The following is a 22,085-nucleotide window of genomic DNA, read 5'->3' as shown; positions in this document are numbered from 1 at the left end:
GGCACCATTAGACCAGTTGGTAGGTGCAAGGTGCTGCAAGTATACTGCCATGGAGCTGCCAGGCTGTGCTGATTCATGCTCTGTCCTTGGAAACTCATGCTACAAATTGTGTAGAAAGAAGAGTTACTGTGCACTGACATCTGCCAGGGCGTAAAGTCCATCACACACACAAAAAGGTGGTAGGAATACAGGCACACACATATTATGTAGGAGCTTGGTTTTATGCTGTCCCTTGCACAGCATAGCCACTTTGCACTGCGCTGGCTCCTTTACTGCAGGCTGCCTTTGTATTTTCCACAGGTCTGTCTTTGCAGCCAACACCAATTTCAGAAAAAAACATGCTTGATATCTCAGTAGCATGCAAATGTCAGCCAGTGAGCATGAGCAGTGGGGCACACGTGCTGAATAACTGAGGTGTCAATGATTTTTAGGAGAGTTAAATTACATACTCTGTAGTGGCCTCTGCTCAGAAATACAGGTGATCCTAGCATTTCTGTGTGTTCTCCTTTTCCTTCTGAAGTTGAGTAGTGGGCACGCTGCAGCTGGGGCAGAAGCAGGCAGGAAAATGTTGTGTGACGCTGCCACACAGTGCAACCACTACAGCCTGTGGGTGAGGATGAGAGCTCTGGAAGCAGGTCTGGATTGAACAGGCATGCTGGGCATGAGGTGCAGCTCCAAAGTGGTGGGTGCAGAATGGATACTCAGCATTATCTGCCCACCAGGAGTGACATGCTGCAATGGCAGGACAGCCCATGCCCCAAAAACACTTGGGATGCCCAAGTGTGTATCCTTCCCCTTGGGCTCCTCTCTGTAGGTCAGAGCTTGCAGGCAAGGAGACATTAGCATTCAGTGCACAGGGTATGTGCAGAGGTAGATGTTAGAAAGTATCCAGAGGTTTCAGCCTCTTATAGAGCCTGTGGTCAGACACAGGAGTGAGGGAAGATTTCAAAGAGCAATTCCCCAAAATCACAGGCGCAAACACTTCTGGGAAGAGCCAGTCATTTCTGAAATGCATGGCTCTGGCAAATTCACAGCTATGTCAGCTCTTGAAACGCCACATACCACAGGGGCCTTGAAAGCTCACAAGCCTCACCAGTGGCATCACCCTGGTTGAAAACTGGCCACAGCCACAGCAGGATGGTGGGCAGCAGGATCGGCCCATAAAGAAGTCCTGCACTGGGCAGCTTTATGCCAAGTGAGACTTGAAATGTATCCTGAAACATCAAGACCCCAAGGACTGAGAACAGCATGCAAATTGAGCTGACTTGGGCTGGAATATCCTTTTAGAGCATGCAAATTCTAAAGCCGCTTCTAGCTTGCAGCATTTGTGAAGTGCTACACTCAGTTTTACAAGCAACAGCCTAATCTTCCCACTGTCCCAGGACTTTGATGAAAACTTGTTAAAAATCCATTTCTTCATTAAAGCAAGCTTACAAATAACAAATGAAGCAAAAAAAAAAAAGTTCAAACAAAAGATTTGGATAAAAAATAGGAAGAAAGGGAGTAAATGGTGCAGAAAAATGTGATGGTTCCAAAACACCAGCAACTGTTTTACATCAACACAGCTCTGCAAGGCTTTGCAGGGCAGGCATGCTTTTCATCCTAGCAATATGCAGTGGACTGAGTTACAGTAGTTGGGTTTGTTGGAAATATCCAAGTAATTTATCAGGACGGTATCTCTGATAAAAGCAGATTTTATTCACAATTGCAATGGTGGACATCCTGCAAGCAGGAGCGCCTGCAGAAAGCAGTGTTACATCTTTTATGCCCCATTAGTTGGCACTTATCTTTTCCTCTCTTGGTTCCTCATTGGCTGAGTACTTCAGGTTCACAATCTTCCCAACGCTCAACTAAACATATAGATACTGGTTAAACATAAATTGTTGCTAGCTAAGCATGTATATTGCTAATTAATTAACTTCTAACACTTGCTTACTAAACACTTGGCCATTATTTCTGGACACCTGTTCATCCTTGGATAGAGATAAGTGTGGAAGGAAGATAGAGGGGGTCATCCTGATGCCTGCCTGTTGTCTCCCAACCTACCCACAGAGTGAGACAATACGGCCTTGTGTGGAGGCCCTGGCTTCTTTGATGTTTGACAAGTCTGCTTTTGCTGAGGGGCTCTTATCCAAACAGAATAGCCTTACAACATGCTTTCTAGTCCATGATACTATTATCATACTATTCACAACTATTACTGTTTTACAAGTGAGAATTAATCACATAATTCAACAATTATATTTCTAAAATATGTTACTGAAATACATGGTATTTCTACTTTTTCAAACTAGCTGTTTCTAAGGGCAAGCTACAAAATACATTGTGCTCTACTTCTTTACATCAATTTCCCTTTTTTGATATCTAATGCAGAAACAACATTCAATTCCTACAGGCTGGACCAGTCCTTGAGCAGGGTAAGAATCCAGGGAGGATGCCATGCATCCCACCCCATACTCGTCCCTGTACCAGTCCACAGAGGAGAAATGGAGTCTTACTGCTGATCCTGAAAAAAAAAAAAAAAAACCAACAACAATCCTCAAATAGGAGCTAGTGTTTAATTCCTTCAGTTGAAAATAAAATACAGTAAGGAAGGTGAAGGTTTCTTGGAGGTGAAGGTTCCCTCAGCCAAGAGCTGCCTGCCTACAGCCTGCAGGCAATGCCACTCCCAGGTAGGGCAGAGGCAGAGAACTCTCTCTGAAGGAGGATGTACAAAAATAGGTTGTTGTTTCCAGCACAGTCTTTTGTGCTGGAAAATCTCCCTCTTCATCCTCCCCATCAGTGTGTGCATGAGTCCTTACCCTGCCAGGAGCAAATAGAGTGACGGAACAAGCCAAGCACAAGCAGAGCAGCTGCTTGGTGCTGTGTGCATGCATGGAACAACTAGGGAGGAAGCTCAATGCAATGCAGTAACACACGTGCTACCACCTTAAGCGCTCTAAAGAAATGGGTGAGTAAGCAGAGTAAGCGTTTAGTGTGAGGTGTTTGATACAGCAATACAAATCATTTTTATCTGAAAGATGTATATAAAACACTCCTCTGATAGCTAGGTGGTCATGCTTCACCGTGACATGGGGCATGTAGCCCGTGGCCCAGGTGTGCACTGCAGTAAGATTGCTGGCAACTTTGCTTTCCTATTCCTTACGTGAGCATTTGCCAGCTTTTCAGATGAATGGACAAAGCATAAAATGACCGGGCTCAAAAAACATAGAAAACCGCAGTTCAAAAGTATGTGGTATAATCAAATTCTGTCCTTCAAATGTTTGCTCTTTTTTGATCCTAACTACCTGAATGAACAGCTTATTTTTCTGGTGGCTGAGTATTGCTAGAGGGGCTGTGGGCAGCCCCCATGCAGTTGAAGGATGTATGTGAGGAGTGGTGGTTCCAGGAGGGCCTCTCACCTCGTAGTGTTTTGGTTTCAGGCGCTGGCTATTGCATTTTTGGATATTCTCTCCTCTGCTTTAATGTTCTGTGGCCCCCGGGTTTTGCTTATGCCTTGGCGTCAACAGCAGCTCAGATTTCACTTTGGGTGAGCAAACTATTTCCTGTGGTCAGCCCAGCATCTGTGGTGGCTGTGTTTAGAAGGACAGCTCTGCTGTGGAGAGCAAGCAGGCTGCAAAGCTCTGCATCCACCCTCTCCACTCCATCTGTGTGGCACTTTCTGTGGTTTGGGTCTATTTGACCCTTTTCAGAGTCCTGGTGCTGGTGCAAGTGATGGAAACATGTCCCACTGCTCCCCTGGTAGAAGTGTCTTCTGAATATATTTCCAGCATATATTCTGCATTTCACCAAATTCACACCTAACATCTTTTCACTAGAAATACTGGCATGCAGAACAGCTATTACTTTTTTACAGTGTTGAGGACAGCATTGACTCCTGGTCTTCCTATAAATGAATGTACACAGTGTTGTCCCTTCCTTCCTCAAATCTGCCAGCTCTCACTTTGCTTCTGGGCACAGAGCTGATGCTTTTGCAGATGGATCCACCTCCATCCTGAGCTCTCTGTGAATACATGCTGCTGGGGCTGGGCTGTCCATGGTCTCCTCATGTACTGGACTTCTTCCCCATCACTTGGGGGGCAGTCTGGCCTGCAGAGGGGTGCTGTGCTGGGCAGCCTTGGTGACCCCCAGGCTCTGAAACAGCATTCCAGGCAAAAAGGCTGCAGTTAGTAGCATTTAATGTGGTTCTTGGATGAAAAAAATATTATCTGAGGGCAAATTAAATAAGTTCATAGCTTATTTAATAAATTTTGGTGTTCATTCAGTAACCTCAAAGGGATAAAAAGCTGGGAAATTGAGATTTCTGCTTGACCAGTAAATGTCTATGGTCAGCTGTGGCTGGGAATGAGATGATGGGGCTTGATGAAGTGCTCAGATAGATGGGAGGAAAAGAGCAGTACTGGCCTTCAGGTCTGAGAAGCAGCAAAATCTGCAAGGAGCGAGGCCAAAGCAGGTGTGGAGCTGCATTGCCACTTCCTGTTGTGTCCTGTTGGGCTTCTTTTGAGACCTGCAGATGCTGACAGCAAAACAGAAGTCACAGCTCAGTAACCTCACTCCCCCAGATGAGGACATGCTTCCATTACAAGCCTGCTTTTGCAGGCAGTCTGTGCAAGAACCCATTTTTGACATAATTATTTAAAGCTTTTCCAATTCCATTCAGGTTGAACACCTGAGCAACAATTTGCATAGTGAGCCATGAAACGCTCACACTAGAAGTGCAGATGAAATTTGCTGCTGGTGTCTGTGTGGAGGCACTTTGATGGAAAACACTTTGCCCATCTCAGCTTTATGTGGTTGGATGCACTTATCTCCTTCTGAGGTGTTTTTGGAAACGAAGAGGCTCAGTCCTCCGATCCAGCTGACTCTGAGGTCAGTTACAGCCCCAGAGACTAAGGTGAGAGGGTGTGGGTTGTTTGCAGTGTTTCTTTCCTTTTCTGATGTAGAATTGGTATTTCGGTGGCTCTTGACAAAAAAAAAAAGAGACCTTGCCGAAAAATAAAATTGAGGCTTTCAGAGGCATTAGGGTACAAAGGGTAAAAGAAGTCATGAGCTCCTACTGTCCTACAGATGCTTGGAGACTGAGAAAGGCTCAGCAGGTCTCTTGGCACTTGCTGTTAATTGCAGGTGCTGATGCAAGCCAGGCATCCTATGCAGAATAAGCAGGGTCACTGTAGGCTTATTGCAGTATTAAACTATGAAGTAGTTTTCCACCTGCTAAAAGCACTTTCCTGAATCTGAGGTGTGCTTTGTTTCTCGCTTTCCTCTAAAGAATGCTTTTAACCATTTCACTTGCAGCCATCCCGGTGCTTGGGCTCCCGTTGTCTTCTTTGTCCACTGCTTCATCCTGCCATCTCACTGGGATTTCTGCTGGGCAGCAGGGATTGCAACAGGAACAAGAAGAGTGTAGCCGGTACAGACGTAGGAGTCAGTTTCTGAGACAAAAGCCTACAAGTGAGCAATCTGGTCTAGAGGGAGGTGTCCCTGTCTTTAGCAGGTGGGTTGGAACTAGATGATCTTAAGGGTCCCTTCCAGCCCAAACCATTCTATGATTCTATGATTCTATGAAGGGAAATACAAACAGCAGATGATGGCTGCACCAGGGGATAGAGCAGGAGGACGCTCATCTTAGCAAAGCAGCCAGGCATGCCACGCACTGCCCTGCCCAAGCTCCCACTGGAAGATGACTTCTCCCCGCTTTCCCGCGACACCCAGCCTAGGCCCGGCGCGGAACCAATACAAACAAAACGTACGGCAACAGAAATCCCGCACCCACATCACACCGCACACCGCCTACCGCAGCTCAGCACAGGCCAACCAGCCCCTCCCCGCCCCGGCCCTTGGCCCCTGGCCCCGCCCCTTCGCAGCGCCGCAGAGCGTCCCTCCCCACCGCCCTCAGCCAATCCGCGCCGCTTTCCTCGCGCGGGGTTCGCGCCCCCGACAGGCCGGGCGTGGTTTTGCAAGTTGGCGGGGGTGCGCGGCTGGTTGTCTCGGTCGCGCGCAGGCACGCACCGGTCCCGGCGGAGGCAGCGGCGCAGCGGGAGCCATCGCGGTGTTCGGCAGGGGCCGCGCATGGAGGAGCGGCGGCGGCGGCGGCGCGGCGAGAGGTGAGACGAGACGAGACGAGACGGGGGGCGGCGGCGGAAGCGCCCCGCGGGACCCGTCCGGGTCCTAACACGGCGGCAGGTGCCGGGGCCGACAGCGGACGGCCCTCACCTGTGGAGCGCGGCGCGGCATGGCGTAGCGTGTGCAGTGCGGCGCGCCCGGCGGAGCGGGGGGGCTGCGGGTGGCCCTGCCCGGCAAGGGGCCGCGGCGGTGGCGAAGCCATTTTGAGGGGGTGGCGGCGCGGCGGCAGCTCCAGCCCCGGAGCCCCCTGGTGCGGCCGGGCAGCGCGGGGCTCGGGCCGCCGGGCTCGTAGCCCCGTCTCCCAGGCAGCCGGGGCTCGGCCGCCTGGCATCGCTGTCCAAGGCCCCTTCACGGCAACAGAGCCCGCGGTCGGGGCCCGAGGCAGCCGGCACTGGGTTTGTGGTCCGGAGGGGCAGCTGCGGTACTTGGAAGGCAGGAGCCGTGCAGGCGCTGGGGGCTGGCTCAGCCTTCACGCCGCCCGGCACATCTCCGGGCTACGCGGCCGGGAACCGAGCTGCTCCGTGGAGGCAGGCGCGTCCGGCCGGCGCTTTTCCTCAGCCCTCCGAACGGACACGTCTGAGTGCGGGCGCCTCGCCTCTTCCATTTCCCGCAGGTTCTTTCAGGTAGAACCCCGGCGGTGTTTCTGCTCTTCGCCGCCTGAGTGCGATCCTCTTGCACTGCCGCGGCACGGGGTTCTGCAGTGGCGCTTGGAGCGCTTTTATTCCTCGGAAATCCTTGCAGTGATCGATTAAAACTTGCTGGTTCTGTAGCACAACCAAGAATGTGGCCTTGTGTCTTTGTGTGCGTGTGCTGTGGCAACAGCCCTGGCTGCCTCTGCTCTGCCAGCTGTCTGCCGTGGAGGCTAGAGGGCTGCACAAGCAGCAGCAAGGCAGCCCACAGGGAAATGGAGATGTTTACAATAATTAGTGATGGAACACCTTTTTAGAATAATTGTTTGGGTTTATTTAGCACTCAATTGTTGTGATATCTATCTATAAAAGTAGGCGAGCATCCTGTGTAATGAGTCTTGTAGTGTAAACAGTCATGTCTTGAATGAGTGTTGTTACTTTTAGGATGTCTGAGATATTTCCTTGAGGGGTTTACCAAATCTTCTGTCTGCTTCACTTTCTTCCTGCAGTGAGTAATGTACTCTTGGCCACTCGTGCATGTACGCTTGCGATGATTGGAGGAAAGCTTAGTAATGCCTGCAGCTGAGGTGGCACCGTGGCATGGAAAAATTCCCACCAGCCCTCTAGCAGCCCATCTTCCCCACTGCTTGCACACTGCCATGTTTGCTGGAATGCAGCTTGGAGGCACTGCCCTCAGCCGAAGGAGGTCTGCAGGCTGCTGCTTGCCTGTGCTGCAGCTCCCTGCACCTTGTGTGGGGAGCTGCCTGGAGCCAGCCCGTTGTCACAGTGCTCAGTTTTGGCAGGCAGACCTCCGGCAATGGCTTCCTGCAGCTGTGTGTCTGCAAAATCCTTGGATTTCAGTAATTAAGGAAAAGGGGAAAAAGGTATAAGGTGATTTCATGTTTTACCACACAGTTTATCAGAGCATGACAGATAAGCTGTGACCCTGGCACATAAGGGCTTTCCAAGTTTCTTTTTCAGTGTGCTTGCCGAGGCTTCTCTCTGTGGCTTCTGTGCTGAAGCAGCAGCTCCTCAGCTCCAGGGAGTGCAGTGCAGCTGCGCCTAACTCTGTGCCTGTTTTGTGCTGTAGCAAAGGGCATGGCTTGCATGGTCGCTGCTGCATTCGATAGGAGAATTTGATTTCTGAAAACTTGTGTTCAGAGAAGGTCCCGAGGATGTTGTGCTTGATGTTTGAAGAGGAATGTGTTTCATAGCTCACAAGCACAGCTATGAAACACATCCCTCAGGCCGTTTTTTTATTTGCCTCTGGCTTATTCTGAATTATCTGCTCTAGTGAAAGCTCTGTGCCCTTTCTATGCTATTTGGTTTGTGAGCAGAAGTACAGAGCCACAGCTTCTGATGATAGGCCTCTCTCTTGCTATAAGCATGGAAGTCTTCCATAGTGTGTTTACCTTGTCATAAGTGGCAGGTTTTTTTTTTTTCCTCTTTTAAAAGCTAGGTCCGTTTTGACTGAAGCTGGTAAAATCTTTTAGGTGGCTGGGTTTATTAGCTCAGACCTGGGGTCGTCACAGCATGATGGCACTGGAATCTGCTTGGGCACTCCTGCTTTTGGGCAAACTCATCTCTGCACACAGTATGCCCTTTGCTGAGCCCTGGGTTGTTTGTAATCTGGTCAGGCATCCTGCCTCGAAATGGCGGGCTGCTGTTAAGTAAGGAGACATCAAGCATTTGTACTGGGGAGCCATCTAAGAAACTTACATTGATGTTTTTGGGATGTGATCTGTGTCTTCAGAAGTTCGGGCGTTGGCAGTGGTAGGTATGCCCTTAGTGAGATGCGATGAATCAGCTGGATTGGTGGTTTGGTGCTTCTCTGTGCCACAGAGTTTTGATAGAAGCAGACTGGCAGTGGGTGCTGACAGTGGGTGTTGCTTCTCAGGATAGTACCATCCATCAGATGTTGAAACATCGGAGGACGCGATCTGTTAAAAGAGGTGCGTTTTGCTTGCTGTTTCTGCAGCTTCTGAATCCAGTAAATGCTTGGCACTCTGGCCATCCAGCTGCCATGCTGTGGATTTCAGTTTAAGTACCAAAGATTAACTGTGGTTTTGAACTGTGTTTATTAGTAGAGAATGTTGTTTATGTACCTTGGTTTTAAAGGAAATGCCTTTATAATATAAATGCTACATGGCAAAAAAAAAAAAAAAAAAACCAACAACAGTGTGTGGCAAATTGATTATGCAAGCAAATGAAGTTATACTTTTTAGCTAGCTTCTTTCCTGTTTGCATACAATGTGGCTATTTTTTTGCTCTTTCCTACTGTTTAACAGCAGAATGCATTTTTTCTATCTTTCTAATGAAGCTTTGTTGCATGATAGGTATGAGAAATATTTGTTTTTTGCAATCTGAATCCTTGCAGAGGCCATCAGTAGTCTTATGAATCTTGTGGGAATTGACTGTGAGCATTGGGGTCTGTAGGTGAGCAGCAACACACCTGAACACTAAAAAAAAAAAAAAGAACCAGCCAATCAAACAGAAGGGAAACAAATAAATAAAAACAACAACAACAACAAAAAAACCAGCAAACCACAGAGGTAAGAGATACTATGTTGCTTGGGAACCAAGCTTGTCTGAGACAACATCCCTCTGAAGGGCATCTGGCTGCAGGAGGAATTGGGATCTTTCTACTTACCCTGTGGTTGGACAGTTCCCATGCGAAGGAAGCTTGGTGGAATGACTCGAGAGGAGAGGTTACCTTGAGCTGCGCACTGTAGCCCTGTGTCGGCAGCTGTGAGGGTTAGTTGGGGCTGGCTGCCAGCATGGTGACTCAGTGCTATCACTTCCACTGCACATCCAGCCACTGCCAATGAGCTGAGAGAAGAAGCTGGCTGCAGGAGTGTCCCCTGGTTGTCTGCTGGCTGTGGATGCTGGGCTGCTTTCAGCATGTGAAGTGGCTGTTGGTGGAACTGTAAGCACTAATTTTTCTTATGTGTGATACAGAGCATCTGTAGAAGTACTGGGAAATGCTGAGACTGCCAGCTTCTTTCCTTTATACTTGATGACTTTGCTAACAGTTTTGTATCTATGGCTTGTGATTTTTTAATTAATTTATTTCATTTTAAAATTTATTTATTTATGTGCCTGAAGTGGAGTTGTGAAAAGTTAGCCATACGTAGGAACAGATTTATTCCCTGGTGTGGTAGGGTGTATGGGAACTGTTGAGTCATGGCTGGAACCATTGATTGAACACCTGGAGGAGAGACCCAGTCAGCCCTGGAAGCACAGGTGAAGGCAATTCACCTGTGCAACCAGAAGCGGTGGAGCCTGGCACTTAGGCCTCATTTAAGGGCTGGCTGTCACTGAGGAAGGATTTCTTTCTGGAGATCCCTCCTCGGTAGAGCTTTTCCCTGCGAACCCAGAATCTTCTGATATGGGTGAGAGATCTACTTCCCCTTTTTTTTTTTGTAGCACCTTTCTATCATGTTGGTCTTTCCACTTCTTTTGTAACGACTTTTACATCGTGTTGATCTTTCTGATTGCTACATAGAGTTAGGTCTCTTTATGTTTCTGCCTTACACTGAGGATACTGCCTGTGCTTTTAAAGTAGAATTGCCTCTGTGAACAAATGTTTTTTTTCTTTTCCCCCCTGCCACCCCCGTATGTTTCTTAAATTGATTTCCCATTGCATAAGCGTCATGTTATCAATATCCCTGAAAGAAACAAGAGGATAGAGATGTCAATGGTAAGTGCCAAGGCTTTGTGTGGGGAAATCTGAGTGGAGGAAATTCTTTGATTATTGCTCCAGTGAAAGGAAGAGCTGTTGGCTGAGTGTGAAGATATTGTTACACATCAGAGGATCTTGGTGGTTGAAAGACAAACAGGAAAACATGTTTCACAAGGCGATCCAGGAGGAGCGAGTTTCCTTGTTTCCTCTCATGGGGATAGAGAGGGCCGGCCTGCCAGCAGCCTCCTTGCATTGCCATGGGTTATGAGGAAACAGGCCAGCTCTGGCCACCTTCTCTTTCCTTTTGACCCTGGGGTGGTTAAGGCAGAGGGCACAGGAGCAAGCCTGCTTGTGAGTGGGAAACAAGGGAAAATTTAAAATGTCCCTGTAAAGACTTCTGCATTTGTCTAGGAAAATGCTCTTGCATAGGTGTCATGTAAGTCTGTGGATCAGTTTTTCTGCGTAGAGTGCTTTTGGCAAAGATGCAAAAGGAAAATTTGTTTTGGGGATTTAAGAGGATTGCCTCTTTCCTATTTTCACCAGCACAGATTTAAGATGTTTACTTGGATGTTCTTTTCCAATTTGGTTTCTGGAGCTTTTCTCTAGTGAGGTATACTGGAACAAGAAAATCAGCTTGTGCATTTTGTTGTCTTTTTCTTTTAAAGAGATTCTAGCACAATGGTGTTCTTGGTCCTGTATTTTGAGCCTTGTGGCTACAGTGCTGAATATCTGAAGTATTCTCATTTTGAGAAAGTGGAGAAGGAATATACTAGATTTGTAATTTAAAGAAAAGTAGAAAATATCTTCATTTGGTGAGGAGCTTGAATTTGGAGCTGCATGTCCAGATGTACTGTCTAATCAATTGCTTTTCTGTCTGTTACTTTTGTTACTATAATACTGTCAGCTTTATGAGGGGAGCTTTGGTTATGCCAGGCATCAGGACTATACTAATGCCAACTTATAATTGTTCCAAACTGTATATACTGGCTCTCTTGATTTCCCAGTGACTCTCCCTACTCCTTTCTGCTGTTACATTTGTCATATCAGCCCTGGGAAGAGATGAACTGTTTAAAATTTCTTTGAAAAGAGGAGAAGAAGAAAGCATGGTAAACCTCTGTTTCTTTCATTTGTTAACTGTAGCATTTTTACATAGGGGTTTTGAGGCTTCTAGCTGAGGTTCCTGTTTTGTTTGATAAGTTTCAGAGACAATTGTTCCCTGCCTCTTTCATTCAGAAGGACTTCTACTATTCAGTAGCAGTAGTTCAGTACATCTAAAATTAGGTTGATTTTTATTTAGGTTGATTATTCAGCTTCTCATCTTTATTAACGAGTGAGTCTTTAAATTTGAATGTTCACTATCTTTTTTCCTTGCTTAGTTATACTGTAGTATTTGGGCATAGTTTGGGAAACTATTAGAGGGGAAATATCTTTGACTTCTTTAGATGCAGATTTTATGAAAACTTGCTTACAAAGTCCACTGTGAATTAAAATGAGCTATAATTTTTTCAGCTCAAATATTGAGTGTACTTAATTAAAAAGAAAATCTTTATGTGAATCCTAGTAAGAGCATAGTAGGATCTTTAATTCAAAAGCATTAGCAACCCTATCTTTTTATTAATACAAGTTTACATACGCATGTATGTTAGCTGGAACGTAAATGTGGATGGGTCTGGTAGAAGAATCCAGATAGGGGGAATACAAACACCAAGGTACAGACGATAAATTAGGAGGTTTGTGAAGCAGCTATTTCTGTGGAGTGGGAAAGTATCGAAGGAAAGTGTCTCTGCAGAATTGTCCTATTCCTTGTGAAATAAAAGTGTAGCTCTTCCCAACAGCCTGGAGGTGGCCTGGCTCACTATAGACTATTACAAGAATAGCAAGGAAAAAATACGTGCTGATGGAAAACAGACTAAGATAACACATTTCAACACTGCCTTTGTTCTTAGACTTGCTATATTTTTCACATCTAAATAGAGAGGATCAGTATTGCTATGTTTAGGTATCTGAAAAAAATGAGAATTCTGGGCAATAGGCAGTTGGATGTTAGATGGCTGAGCTCTGCTTCATTTGTGGGAAACTTAAAAAGCTAGCTTGGTGGGGGAGCCTGGTTTATAAACCTCCTCTGCTGCCCAAGTTTTCTAGCTTGCTCCTGATACATAGATGTAGTTCACAGTGGGAAACTGAAGGAGGAGGAAAATTTCTGTTTTGTTAAGTATTTGCCTTTTTTTTTTTTTTTTTCCAGTCCTGGTAGTCTTTAATCAAGTTTAAAGAACTTTGCAGTGTGCATGTTTTATGTGTTTTCAATGCTTTTGCATGAGGGAAATCAGCAATGCGTCAGAAGAGATTGTGTTCATGGGGGGTTATTAATCTGTATGAGACATAGCGTTTTTTTTCTCACTCAAATTTTAGTAGTTTTTTTTAACTTACGCTTCAGACCTGGTCAAACATCCCATTTCGGACACTGATCCTTGGAGGTTTTCAGCCCCTTGAACCTACTGTGTCTGTAATCTGCACAAAATGTATGTGCTCTGTGGCAAGTGTGGAGCCACAGACAGGAGGGGAGGCTGCGCGTCTTCCCTGAATTATGATTGTATTCCACAGTAAACCAAAGATAATGCATTTTAACCTTACTGGAAATGATTTTTTTTTTTCTCCTCACGAGGGTTTTCAGAATAGCCATGTGGCACTGCACTTCCAGAAGAGCTGGCTTTGTTGTCTGCTCTTGAAATGCAGCCTCTCTCTTGGTTGGAAGCATTCTTAACATCCAGTGAAGTCATTTCTCAGGTGCAGAGAGCAGATGAGCTTTCCTGGGATTTAATGTGTGTTATATAGAGATTCTTGTAGTTGTATTTTTACAGATGCTGTCTATCCAGGGGGATTAGAACTTGATGATCCTTGGGATCCCTTCCAACCCAAGCCATTCTATGATTCTGCCATTGACCAATGCCAAGCAATATTCTGGAGTTTGATGTAGTGTGATACTGTGTTTTGATAACAAAGAGGAGCTGGAAATTTTTGCTTAACTAGAAACAGTGATTCTGGCAGTGATATTTTGGGTGTACATGTTAGCATTTTAATTGGTATCAGGAGTGTGCTGTCTGAAGTCTGTCCCCTGAGTCAGTCAGTCTCTGCCCTGTGCTTTGTCTCATGTGTCTGGGAGCATCTGTGTGGACTCACTTTGGGTGCCAGCAAGCACAAAGGTGAGCTCTGGAGGCTACATCTGCAATCTGTAAATTTGTGATAGGCTTGTACCATCATTGCTAATGAGCCTTTACGTAATCAGAAGTTGATTTGGGACTGTTTGCTGAGTTTGCAGCTCTGAAGAATGTGAAACGGGAAAATATGACTGAGTTGAGCAAAGGCATGGAGCTCTAGTCTGAGAGCTAGTATGAGCTTTTAATAAAGTACAGGCAAAGGGACAAAATCACCCAGGCTATAGAGCTTCCAGGAAAGTGCAGAAAAATCCTGTTTTGACCCTTATATGCTTGGTCCAGTGGCAGTGTGAGCACTCAAGTCCCCCTCTGTTTTTTTTGTGAGGATGACCAAGTCCTTCCATTGTTGTAATATCAAGAACTATGTGAAGTCAGCTTTTCCAGTGTGTTTGAGTCTCCTTGCAAAAATCTGGGAAGTTTTGTGAAAGCCAGCTCTGTTTTTCTACAGTGACAAAAAGTTGGAAAAAAATCCTAGAATATGTACTGCTATGCCTGTGCAAAGAGACCATTAGCCTGCAAGCCTTTGGGTAGTTTATCTTTTTATATAAAAGCCTATTTCCATAGACTCCAGCACTGATGAGTGCAAGTAATGAGAGACAGTGAATTCTACTGTAGCTGTGTCTGTTTTTTCTGGTGCAACCTTCTTTTTCTTCTATTATCCCCTGAAAGCTACTATTAGTAACTAAGTGGGGTTTTTTCGCCTTTTTTTTTTTTCCTTTTTTGAATTGAGTGTATAATCAGTATTTAATTCACTTTCCTTACATATGCTTAAATATAATATTAATGTAATCTTACATACTTTTCCTCCTGCTTCTGAGTTTACAAAAGAACCAAGCTCACTGCTAATAAGATCTATACGTAAACTTGCCGGGAAGTAAAACAATTCTTTTGGGCTTCAGCTCATATTTATTATCAAGATGATAATTTGTTTATATTTTTGAAAGATAGTGTAGTTGTACTTGCATAAAATGTTTGATACATTGATTCTTGCTATTTTTTTCTTTTGTACTTCAAGAGCAGTTTTTCTGTGAACAAATTTCCTTAGATAAAGTATGAAGTATTTTTCACGACTTGAAGTTTGCCATGACATTCGTTTTTATTTCCTGTTTTCCATTTCTGGGAGGGTTGATTGACTTGAAGAGATCAAGATGACAACAGATTTATGCTTGTCTCCCGGTAAAGACACTTAGTGCGTATCCTTTGCTGTCTAAAGCCCTGCCGAGAGATTCAGGAAGAGCTGTGGGAAGGAAAAGTCTCTCTTCATTTGTACTACCTGTGCAGCGTGGCGGGAGCTGCGCAGTCGGGCTGTGGTGCTACGTGATATGCAGGAGCACGCGCCGGCTGTGGTCACTGGTGGGATGCTCTCCGTAGTGCTGGAGGGACGTGCTGGGAGCACTCCGTATTGCTGGAGCTCCGGAACTGTAGCTCTCCGTGGTGCTGAAGAGTCTCTGTGGGAGTTCTGCGAGGTGCTCAGCGCTTTTCCCTGCTGTATGTCATCTAGTGTTAAACCCTTCCAAGGAGAGCAGGAAGGAGTCTATATTTCATATTAGGATGGATAATTTCTTAGCAGTCCAGATAAAACTCAGAATTTTTAGACAATATTACCAACTTTGCTGTTCCTTTTCCGTTTCCTTTGACTTCCTTGTTTCTGTTGGCAAAGCTACCTGCATTTCATGTAGGGTTCAGTTTGTTTTAACAGTCAGCATGCAAGATCTCGATCTTGGATGAACCGTGATACTTCTGAGGTCCGTTTTGCTGTTACTATTACGAATGTATGTGACTTCCCTCAGCATTACTGTTCTTGCTGACTCTTTGGGCATAAGCCTACTTCACCTTCAGAGTTGTCTTTCAATTTGTGTTTTCCCTAATACACTGTTCAAGAAATTTTCTTTAAAAGAAAGTAGGCTTTTTGGTCTTAAGTAAGCTTTCACAACATCTTTGGGAACATTTTCTCAGTAGCTCTTCTTGATTGCACTAAGTGAACATGCAAGAGACTAGAAATACCATATTTGATTCTTGCAATAAAAGCTACATTGCATTTCAGGAATTTGGCTATTGACTGTTATTCTCTTGCCAGAGCATCATCTGATCTATTAGAACAGCATGGATGAAATAGGCTACTTTGCATCGTAAAGGAAAAAAACGCTAGTATTTTGAAGTCATAGCTTTTATAGTGCAATGGTAGGAGATGGGGAAAATAATTGTTCTCCTGGTAGCCCTGGTATAGCTTAGGTTCTTGACACTAACTAAGGGTTTTGGCTTTGTTCTTGCTGCTCCCTTTCTTGCAAACCTATTTTCTGGTGAAGTCTTGCCTAACGTTCAGTGCACGGATATAGTCAAAATTAGGCATGAAGTAGAGAACAGCAATATTAATCAGGACAGGATAATCCCTTTGCCTGGGAGGAGATGGAAATTACTAACGCTGCTTAGCTGCAGACTTTCTCTCATTAGGGGGTCCAGAAGAACAACTAGACAATGAAGTCTCCTAGCAAAAGGTAAGTAAATAATTTAAAATTCAGTACTGCACTGTCACTGCAAAATATGTGCTGTTCTTGCTGTTGAGCCACAATCGTGTCATAATTCTTAACTAAACCTGTAGTCATTTTTTTTGCCCCCAAGGTGTTCAGTCAAGACAATGATGGTCTGAGACCCTTATGGGTTGCTCTGATATGGGGCTGCGGTGGCTCTTCTGTGAAATGTACAAACAGCACAGCTCTCTGAGCAATTTGAAAGCAGCAGCATCCCCTAGATCCACTCACAGGAAAGCGAATATATATGCATTTTTACATCCACTGATATTTTCAGTGCTTACAGACTCCTCACGCTCCAGCAGTTTGCTAGACTTCGGGTGTACATTGTTCATCATAGAATTATAGAATCCTTAGAGTTGGACTAGATCACCCTCAGAGGTCCCTTCCAACTCCCCTGCAATGAACAGGGACACCACAGCTAGATCAGGTTGCCCAGGGCCTTATCCAGCCTCCCCTTGAAAGTCTCCAGCATGGGGAATTGTTACCGAACTCCGGCGACCCTTTTAGTATTATTCTTGCACGTAGAGAACCAAAACGCAGTCCTGGCCAAATACCACACACAGCATCAATATGATATGCAGCAAAATGGCGTTTATTGGTAAAAGCTACAGAACTATATAGTATTTCTTATCTTTTTACTAGACTGTTCCAGAAGCTCACTCAGGGCTCCTGGCCAATCATATTGAATATCCCGCTTCTGACCTGTTACTTCCGAAAGGCCATACACGGAGTTGTTGTGCCCTTTGTTATGAAAACAAAGAAGCATGGCCCCCTGTGTCTACGACACAGGTTCAAGTATGTAGGTGAACCAATAACAAGCATATGGGGAAGGGCCTTCCTGCGTTACAGACCGAGATCCGTGACACGTGTACTACAACAGGGAATCAACCACAGAATTACAGAATTGTAGGGGTTGAAAGGGATCTCCGGAGGTAGAGTCCAACCCCCCTGCCAAAGAAGGCTCATTACAGCAGGCTGCAGAGGTAGGCATCCAGATGGGTGTTTGATATGAATATATATGCCCCTTCTGGGTAGCATGTTCCAGTGCTCTGTTACCCTCACCGTGAAGAAGTTCTTTCACATATTGGTGTGGGACTTCCTGTGCTCCAGCTTATGGCCGTTTCCCTTTGTCCTGTCCCCACAGATCACTGAAAAGAGGTTGGCCGTGTCCCTTTATCTCCCACACTTAAGATATTTATAAACATTAATAAGATCCCCTCTCAGTCTTTTCTCAAGGCTGAACATACCCATATCACCCAGCCTTTCCTCATAGGGGAGATACTCCAGGCCCTTTATCATCTTTGTGGCCCCCTTCTGGACTCTCCTTCTTCTGGAAGGAGATCCCTCTCTTTTTTTGTACTGGGGAGCCTAGAACTGGATACAGTACTCCAGGTGAGGCCTGCCCAGGGCAGAGTAGAAGGGAAGGATCACCTCCCTTGACCTGCTGGCCACACTCCCTGTAATGTACCCCAGGATCCCATTGGCCTTCTTGCCCACCAGGGCACACTGCTGGCTCATGGCCAACCTGTCGTCCACCAGGACCCCCAGGTCCTTCTCTGCAGAGCTCCTCTCCAGCAGGTCGTGCCCCAATCTGTACTGATACTTGCAGTTATTCCTTCCCAGGTGCAGACTCTACACTTGCTTTTGTTAAACCTCATCTGGTTTCTTACTGCTTGGCTCTCCTCTGCCCAGGTCTTGCTGAATGGCAGCGCAGCCTTCAGATGTGTCAGCCACTCCTTGCAGCTTTGTATCATCAGTGTGCTTGCTGAGGGTGGACGCTATCCCTTCATCAAGGTCGTCAGTGAAGATATTGAACAAGACCGGACCCAGCACTGACCCCTGGGGGACACCGCTGGTCACAGGTTTCCAACCGGACACTGCGCTGCTGATCACCACCCTCTGAGCTCAGCCAGTCAGCCAGTTCTCAACTCACCTCACCGTTCACTCATCTATCCTACACTTTCTTAGCTTCGTTATCAGGATGTCATGGGAGACAGTATCAAAAGCCTTGCTGAAGTCAAGGTAGACAGCATCCACTGTTCTTCCCACATCTGCCCAGCCAGTGATGCCATCATGGAAGGCTACAAGGTTGGTTGCGCATGTTTTCCTCTTGGTGAATCCATGCTGACTATTCCTGATGACCTTTTTCTCTTCCAATTGCTTGGAGATGGCATTGAGAACAAGCTTTCCATCACCTTTCCAGGCACAGAGGTGAGGCTGACTGGCCTGTAGTTTCCCAGATCCTCCTTTTTGCCCTTTTTGAAGACCGGAGTGACACTGGCTATCCTCCAGTCTTCAGGTACCTCTCCTGTTCTCCAAGACCTGTCAAAGGTGACAGAGAATGGCTTGGCAATCACCTCTGCCAGCTCCCTCAGCACATGTGGATGCATTCCATCAGGGCCCATGGATTTGTGCACACTTATCCACCCAGATGCTCTCCGGACCACCCACTCCTCAACCAGAGGGAAGCTCTCCATTTCCTGGACTCTTTCTCTTGCCTCCAGGGTCCAGGAGTCATGGGGGGGGAGGAAGGGGGGTGGTCCTTGAAGTGAAGACCAAAGCAAAGAAGGTGTTCGGCATCTCCACCTTCTCAGCATCCCCTGTTACCGGGACACTCTCCTTGTTCAGCAGGGGACCGACATTATCCCTAGTCTCTTTTTCTATTAACATACTTAAAAAAAGCCTTTCTTATTATCCTTTATCTCCTTTGCCAGCTTCAACTCCAGGTGGGCCTTGGCCTTCCTCATCACATCCCTGCAGGCCCTGACAACACTGCTGTACTCCTCCCAGCAGGACAGGCCCTCTTTCCACATTTCATAGACCTTCTTTTCCCCCTTGATCTTATCCATGAGCTCCTTGCTCATTCACGCGGGTCTCCTGCCTCCCTTCCCCGATTTCCTACTCTTAGGGATGCACTGATCCTGAGCTTGGAAGAAGTGCTGTTTAAATGTTGCCCAGCTCTCACTGGCCCCCTTGCCATCTTGCACTCTAGCCTACGAGATACCTCCAAGTAAGCACCAGAAAAAGTTGAAGTAGGCTCTCTGAAAGTCCAGGGTAGCAATCCTTACTTCTTCCACTCAGGCTGTTGAACACCATTCTCATGACAGCTGCATCCCAAGCTGTCCCCAACCTTCACATCCCTAACAAGCCCATCCCTGTTGGTAAGAACAAGGTCCAGAAGCATCCCCTGCCTTGTTGGCTCCTCCACCACCTGTATCAGAAAATTATCTTCAGTGTATTGCAGGAACCATCTGAATCATGCTTGCCTGGCTGTATTGCTTACTCAACAGATGTCTGGATGATTAAAGTCCATCATGAGAACCAGTGCTTGGGTTTGTGAGGCTACTTCCAGCTGCTTGTAGAAGGCCTCATCAACTTCATCCTCCTGATCTGGTGACCTCCACAACGGTGTCACCTGTACCAGCCTGCCCCTTAATTCTCACCCACAAGCTTGTCCACACATTCTTCATGTTGCCCCAGGTGGAGCTTGATATATTCTAGTTGTTCTCTCACATAAAGGACAGCTCTTCCACCTTGCTTCCCCAGTCTGTCTTTCCTAAAAAGGACATAGCCCTCCATGACAGCGTTCCAGTCATGCAAGCTGTCTCACCACATCACCATGATTGCAATGAGATCATGGCTCTGTGACCATACACAGTTCTCCAGCTCATCATGTTTGTTTCCCATGCTACGTGCATTGGTATACAGGCACTGTAGGGAAGCAGCAGGGGCAGTTACCCCTAGAGGGACGCAAGAAGACTTTGGATAGGGTATCGGCAACATGACCTTCTCTGAGGAACGCTTGCATGATCCTATGGGACAACTTGGGTTTTTCCCTGCAACCTCTAACAGTTACAACATCCCCCAGCCTTTCTCTGTCCCATCTAACTTCACTTCCTTCCCCTGTTGAACCTAGTTTAAAGCCCTGGTAATCAATACAGAGAGCTTGCTCCCCAGAACACTTGTGCCCCACTTGCTCAGTTGGAGTCCACCAGAGGCCCACATATCTGGTTTCTCAAAGGCCTGCCCTAGATCGAAATGCCCAAAGCCTTTATCAAGACACCACCCCCTCAGCCAGTCATTTACCTGACATGTTCTCCTTCTTTCTGGGTCCTAGCTACCCACTGGGAGGACAGAGGAGAACACTGTCCGCACCCCGCTCCCTTCAACGTCTTTCCAAGGGACGCAAAATCCCTTTAAACATTCTTTAGTTTTCTTGTCACAGCATCATGAGACCTAGCCTGAATGATGATAAAAGGATGGTAGTCTTCCAGTTTAATGAAGGTCACATCATTACACCACTGTAACCTGTTCCAGTGCCTCACCACCCTCACTGTAAAAGATTTTTTCCTTATATCTAACCTAAATCTACCCTCTTTAAGCTTGAAGCCATTTCCCCTTGTTCTATTACTACAGACCCTGCTAAAGAGTCTGTCCCCTTCTTTCCTGTTTTTTTTTTTCCCTTTAGTTACTGACAGGCTGCTGTCAGGTCATCTCACAACCTTCTCTAGGCTGAAGAGCCCCAGCTCTCTCAGCCTGTCCTTGTAGGAGAGGTGTTCCATTCTGTGGATCATTTTTGTGGCCCTTTGCTGGATGCCCTCCAGCAGGTCCGTGTCTCTCAGTGTTCTGGTTATGCTGGTGATGAATACTACTTTAATGTGTGCGGGGTGAGTAGTTTTGAATAAATGACTTCAGGACCTGTATTAGGAGACTGCTGGCATCCTTAGTTGAGGTTTTTTTTTTTTTTCCTCGGAGCTGAAGTCTTGGTTTCTTGGTTCAGTATGTGTTCACATTGTTTTGGCTGTCATTCAGAGAGCAGCTGGCTGCCTAAACTTCTGAGTTAATGACTTCCTCCTTATTTCAGAGAAAATGCATGCAGTATATGCATGTATATGAAATCATGCATTTGTAGAAGTTTTTATGTTATATGTGAAGACATGGAGGTAGAGAATCATAGAATCATAGAATCATAGAATGGCTTGGGTTGAAAAGGACCTCAAAGATCATCGAGTCTCAACCCCCCTGCCAAGTGCAGGGTCGCCAGCCACTAGACCAGGCTGCCCAGAGCCACGTCCGGTCTGGCCTTGAATGCCTCCAAGGACGGGGCATCCACAACCTCCCTGGGCAACCTGTTCCAGTGCGTCCCACCCTCTGTGTGAAAAACTTCCTCCTAATATCTAACCTAAATCTCCCCTGTCTCAGCTTAAAACCATTCCCCCTTGTCCTATCGCTATCCACCCTCACAAACGATCCCCCTCCTGTTTATACGCTCCCTTCAAGTATTGGAAGGCCACAATGAGGTCTCCCCGGAGCCTTCTCTTCTCCAAACTAAACAAGCCCACTTCCCTCAACCTTTCCTCATAGGAGAGGTGCTCCAGCCCTCTGATCATCTTGGTGGTGGCCCTCCTCTGCACTCGTTCCAACAGCTCCATGTCCTTCTTGTGCTGGGGGCCCCAGGCCTGGACACAGTACTCCAGATGGGGCCTCACGAGAGCCGAGTAGAGGGGGACCACCACCTCCCTCTCCCTGCTGACCACTCCTCTTTTAATGCAGCCCAGAACATAGTTGGCCCTCCGGGCTGCCAGCACACACTGCTGGCTCACGTCCAGCTTCTCGTCCACCAGGACCCCCAAGTCCCTCTCCGCAGGGCTGCTTTCAAGTACTTCTTCCCCCAGGTTGTATAAATACCTGGGATTGCCCTGGCCCAAGTGTAGCACCCTGTACTTGGCCTTGTTGAACCTCATTAGGTTCACATGGGCCCACTTGTCCAGCCTGTCCAGGTCCCTCTGGATGGCTTCCCTTTCTTCCAGTGTATCGACTGCACCGCTCAGCTTGGTGTCATCTGCAAACTTGCTGAGGGTACACTCGATTCCATCATCTATGTCATTGATAAAGACATTGAAGAGCA

At 46.5% G+C, this 22,085-nt stretch overlaps 1 protein-coding gene across 4 annotated transcripts in view; it reads left to right on the top strand.

The window, feature by feature from the left end:
• ADARB1 (adenosine deaminase, RNA specific B1) overlaps positions 5,926–22,085 on the top strand; it is an 84,311-nt gene continuing 68,151 nt past the window's right edge. For 2 of the 4 annotated variants that reach the window (XM_021398357.1, XM_021398356.1), the window contains exon 1: positions 17,782–18,265. The gene's annotated coding sequence lies outside the window, so the exon portion shown is untranslated. Of the gene's footprint in view, positions 6,105–17,781; positions 18,266–22,085 lie in introns of those variants that run through there. The other 2 variants (XM_021398354.1, XM_021398355.1) reach the window with 2 other exon arrangements.

The sequence above is a fragment of the Numida meleagris genome, chromosome 5 (genome assembly GCF_002078875.1).
Source record: "Numida meleagris isolate 19003 breed g44 Domestic line chromosome 5, NumMel1.0, whole genome shotgun sequence".
Classification (NCBI taxonomy): Eukaryota; Metazoa; Chordata; class Aves; order Galliformes; family Numididae; genus Numida; species Numida meleagris.
The sequence above is the reverse complement of the archived record's forward strand: the minus strand, read 5'-3'. Positions and strand labels throughout refer to the sequence as shown.